We start from the raw sequence: 5,848 nt of genomic DNA, 5'->3' as shown, positions 1-5,848 counted from the left end.
GAGTTAGTGCCGACCCATAGCAACCCTGTATAGGGTTTCCAAGGAGCAGCTGGTGAGCTTGAACCACTGACCTTGCAGTTCAAATGGCTTTACAGGCTGGCGCATTAACCCACAGCGCCACACCCGGACTCCATATATAAAATATGTCGCTATAGTTTCAAGAACTATGTTGTTGTTAGGTGTTGGTGTGTCAGTTCTGACTCATAGTGACCCTATGTAAAAAAGAATGAAACAAGGCCAAGTCCTGTGCCACCTCACATATATTGTTGTATTTAAGTCCATTGTTGCAGTCATGTGTCATTCCATCTCACTGGAGATAATACATATCACAGAATAAGTTTTCTTAAAATGGAAATTTAGTGGTCGATCTCTTATCTCTTGTTTCAGAACATTTAATGTTATATTATTGGGTTTTAGATTACCTATGTAAACTCTTTTTGTTGTTGCTGTTAGGTGTCATCATGCCATTTCCAATGCATCGCAAACCTAGGAACAATAGAAAGAAAAACTGCCTGGTCACAAAGGTTGTTACTCTGGAGTCCATAGCTGCTCCCACTATGTCATTACATGTCTTCTGAAGTCTTTCTATTTTTGCTAAACCACAACTTTAACAAGCATGAAGTCCTTCTCAAGGGCCTGTTCCCTTCTGATAACATGTCTGAAGAATAAAAGATGAAGTCTTGCCTTCCTACCTTCTAATGAGCATTCTGGGTGCACTTCTAACAACGATGATTGGTTTGTTTTTCTGGAAGTTCCTGATATTTACAGTATTCTTCTCCAACACCATAATTTAAGAGTATCAATTCTTCTAAAGTCTGTCTTATGCATTGTCCAATTTTCATGTGCATTGAAAATACCATGCTTTGGGTCAGGCATACCTTAGTACTCAAGCATATCCTTTTGCTCATAAACACTTTAAAGATCTACATTACAATAAATCTGCTTATTATAAGTCTTTTGATTTCTTGACTGCTTCTTCTATGAGTGTAAAAATCCATTAATAATTGAAACATAGAATGTACTAAGTATAGAACTATAAAAAATGAAATGGAACACATAAACATTAATATCCTAGGCACTGGAAAGCTGAAACAGACTGACAATAGACAATTTGAATCTGAAAATCATGTGGCTTACTATGCTAGGGATGACAAATTAAAGAGGAATGATAACCTATTCATCATAAAAAAGAACATTTCAATATCTGTCTTGAAATACAACACAGTCTGTGATCAGACAATATCCATGTGCCTATAAGGAAGACCAGTTAATAACATTATTATTCAAATTTACACAACTACTAAAGTCAATGATGATGAAAATCAAGAATTGTACCAACTTTTTCTGTATGAAATTGGTTGAACATGAAATCAAGATGTATTGAAAATTGCTAGTTATTGGAATGCAAAAACTAGAAACAAAGAGGAAGGATTTATATGTGGAAAACATGGCCTTGGTGACAGACAATATACTAGAGGTTGCATGGTAACAATTTTTCATGACCAATGACTTCTTCATTGCAAATATATTTGTAAAACAACAAAAAAGAAGATGATGCACATGGAATGCACTAGATGGAATACACAGATATCATATTGACTACAACTGTGGAAAGAGACGTGTTGAATAGAAAATTCCAAAGGTCTGCTCGAGAATATAAAGTCAAATCTTATAACAAAATCTGAAAAGGCCTGGAGTTAGAAAACCTAAAGGGAAGAACATGTTCAGAACTTCCCAAGCTCAAGGAATTGAAGAAATATGCCAAGCTTCACCTTTCAGTATTAAAGGTTTGTACAGGCAAAATATTAAGTAATGCAGAAAGTATCAAAAGAAGATGGAAGAATACAGAATCATTGTACCAAAAAGAAATGGTCAATATTTAACCATTTCAAGAGGCACCATATGATCAAGAGCCAAGGATGCTAAGGGAAAGTCCAACGTGCATTGAAAGCATTGGCAAAGAACAAGTCCCTGGAATAGATGGATGCAAACTGAAATCCTTCAATAAACAGATGTGGCACTGGATGTCCTTACTCATCTATGTCAAGCAAATTGGAAGACAGCTACCTTGACAATTGACTGAAAGAGATATGTATTTGTGCTCATTCCAGAGAGAAGACACAACATAATGCAGAAATCATCAAGCAATATCACTGATATCCCATGCATGTAAAGTTTTACTAAAGATAATTCAAAAACAGCTTCAAACATACATTGAGGACTCCCAGAGGTTCAAGCAAGATACAGAAGAGGACATGGAAGACAGAAATTTTTTGCTGATTGCAGATGGATCTTGATTGAAAAACAGAATACCATAAAGTTGTTTACCTGTGCCTTATGGACTATGTAAAGGCTTTCTGATTTTGTGGATCATGACAAGCTATTGACAACATTTTGGAGAATGAATATTATGGAACACTGAATGTACTCATAAGGAATCTGTGCATACACCAAGAGGCAATTGTTTCAACAGAACAAGATAACACTGCGTGGTTTAAAATTAGAAAAGGGTACATCAGGATTACATTATTTCACCATATATATTCAATCTGTATGCTGATCAAGTAATCTGAGAAGCTGGATTATATAAAGAAAAACATGGCATCAGGAATGGTGGAAGACTCATTAGCAACCTGCAACATGCAGATGATACAACGTTGCTCGCAAAAAGCAAATAAGCACTTAAAGTGCTTCTTAATGAAAATCAAAGGTGACGACCTTTGGTATGGTATGGGTTGCATCTCAATGTTTAGGAAACAAAAATCCTCATGACTGGACTAATAAACTACATCCATATAAATGGAGAAAAGATTGAAGTTGTTAAAAACTTCATTTTGCTCTGATCAACCATCAACTCTCATGGAAGTAGCAGTCCTTTAAAGTGTTGAAGAGCAAAGATGTCAGTTTGAGTACTAAGTTGTGCCTGACCCAAGTCATGGTATTTTCAATAACTTCATATGCATGCAATAGTTGGACAGTGAATAAGAAAGACCATAGAAGAGCTGATGCATTTTAGTTATAGTTTTGGAGGAGAATATTGAAAGTACCATGGACTTCCAAAAGAACAAACAGATCTGTGTTGGAAAAAGTGCAGCCAGAATGCTACTTAGACACCAGGATGACCCGACTTTATCTCTTATACTTAGGACATATTATCAGGAGGGTCCAGTCCCTGGAGAAAGATGTCATCTTTGGTAAAGTGGAGGGTCAGAGAAAAAGAAGAACATTCCCAACAAGATGGATTGGCACAGTGGCAGCAGCAATGGGCTGAGGCATAGCAACAATTGTGAGGTTGGCCCACTACTAGGCAGTGTTTTGTTCTGTTGTGCATAAGGATGATATGAGTCAGTATCGACTTAATGGCACCCAACAACAACAACATCCTGTTGATGTTAAAGACAATCTAGTCAGTTCCAACTCATAATGACCCTTTATGGTCTTTCAGTAGCAGGTGGTCAATCTGAACTACCAAACTTGTAGTTCAAACAAAGCTGTGGTCTGTAAATATACATGTACACCACTTGTCTGTTAGCGTTTCATATTGTAGCAGCTTATTTGTTTCTGTGATGCCGGAAACTATACCACCATTATTTTTAATGACATTATGGTCACCCATGGTGGGCAGGTTTCAGCTGAGCTTCCAGACTAAGACAGACTCAGAAGGAGACACAGACTACTTATGAATGTTTAGCCACTGAAAACCCTACAAATAAGAGTAAAGCACTATCAAATCACCAGAATAATGAATATTGAAACAGGATCAAATCAGCAGAAATCCTTAGATATAGTGCTGGAAGATGAGCCTTTCAGGTTGGAAGCATTCAAAATATGACTGGGGAATATCTGTCTCCTCAAATTAAAGTTGGTTATTGTGATGCAAATTGAGTACAGACTTTGGGGCCTTCATTTACTTATAGAGCATAACTCAAAATGAGGAGAAACAGCTGCAAACACCCATAACATTTAGAAAACTGAATGTATAAAATATGAATGTAGGAACATTGAAAGTTGTCAAAATGAAATGCAACACAAAAATTTCAATATCCTAGGCATTAGTTAGCTTAAAAAGACTGGTACAAAAAGTATGTGGGAGCCATGTCTGACTTCCCCTGGTTTCACAATGGTGAAAAAGAATTAAACTCAAAAACAGCTCAAGGCTGATTCCTATGAAGTGGAAATCAGACTTGCTTCCATTCTACAACCTTTTAAATACCTGTAATAAGGAAAACCAGATACTACAAAGATCATTCACATTTATGTACCAACCACTAAGGTCAGTGATGATAAAATTGGAGGATTTTACCAAGTTTTTCTGTGTAAAATTGATCAAACGTGCAATAAAGATGTATTGGTAATTACTGCTGATTGGAAAGCAAAGGTTGGAAACAAAGAATTATCAACTTTGCTGATAGCAGTCAAGTGCTTATCCTACAGCACCACACCAAGACTCCAAATGTATCATAATTATGATCAGAACTGTCATTTTATGTTAATGAGTATGCACTTATTATAAAATGAAGCCTCCTTAGTCTTACACAGAAAATCCAGTGAAGAATATTAAGATTGAAATCTACCACTATTTATATTATCGATCTTGTATTTGAAAATAACTTGTCAGAGAGGAAAATGGAGAACTTTGAATGCTCATAAATAATTATCATACTGTTTATCCTCCTCTAAATGTAACTTTCTTTAAGGATTTAATTATGCTAAGTGGCTAATGTTAGCATCATGGATGGCAGTGGGGGGACAGTCTCAAAACCTAAAAATGTCTCTTATTTTGTATTTAAATGAAAATAAAAGAGTCATTTTCCTTTACTGTCTACAATAATCATGTGCTTCAATATACCATTTTCAACTTGGTACAGACTTAATCAGATTCCCATGAAAAGTTTTATTCACATCCTTAAAAGGGTGCACATTCTTTCATCTCTTATATCTGTTTATTTATACAGTTGCTTATCTATCCTTCCCACAGATATAATAGTGTGAGTAGAAAAAGATATATTTCTTTCCTTAAGTGGCTTCTGTTAAGCGGAGTAAAAGGTCCTAAGGTTAGGATATTTAGATACTGAATTTCCTTTCCTCCCAATCATTTGCAGATTCATTATCTTTTCTTAAATAAAATTGTTTTGCTGATTCCCTGACAGATTTAATTTATCTTACTATTTTTATACTTTCCCAGGAGTAGAAAACAGACTTTTTTTTTTTTTGTATTTCATTGAACTATCATATAAATGCTTTCCATTTGTCAATAGTTAAGCTTAACAACTATTAATCATAGTTCCTTCCTGGTGTGCCTCTGTGAGTTAATGCATCAGACTGTTAAACTTGTTTGAACTGCAAAGTCAGTGATTCAAGCTCATCAGCTGCTACTTTGAAAACCTATACAGGGTTGCTATGGGTCGGGATTGACTCGATGACACTTAACAACAACAACATCTGTGGATTTCAAGTAATGAACAGTGCACATGAAATAAAGCATTTTACTGCAAAGGATCATTTTGTAATGCAGGATAAAGTGGTTTTTGTAAAGATGTTGTTGTTGTAGTAGTTGCCATGGAGTTGACTCTAAGTCATAGAGTTGATGCCAAGTCATACCATGCACACACACACACACACACACAAACATGCAACACTTCCCAATACTGCACCATCTTTATAATTGTTTTAAAGTTTGAGATAATTGGTGCTGCCACTGCATAAATCCATCTTGTTGGGGATAGTCTACTTTACCAAGCATCATAGCCTTTTCAAGGAGTTGTTCCCTCCTGGTATTATGTCCATCTTGACTTGTAAGGAGAATTCTGGCTACACTTCTGCCAAAGCAGATTTTTTTTATTTGACT

The sequence above is a fragment of the Chrysochloris asiatica genome, unplaced genomic scaffold, assembly GCF_000296735.1.
Source record: "Chrysochloris asiatica unplaced genomic scaffold, ChrAsi1.0 scaffold00229, whole genome shotgun sequence".
NCBI classification, from domain to species: domain Eukaryota; kingdom Metazoa; phylum Chordata; class Mammalia; order Afrosoricida; family Chrysochloridae; genus Chrysochloris; species Chrysochloris asiatica.
This window is presented reverse-complemented; position numbering follows the sequence as displayed.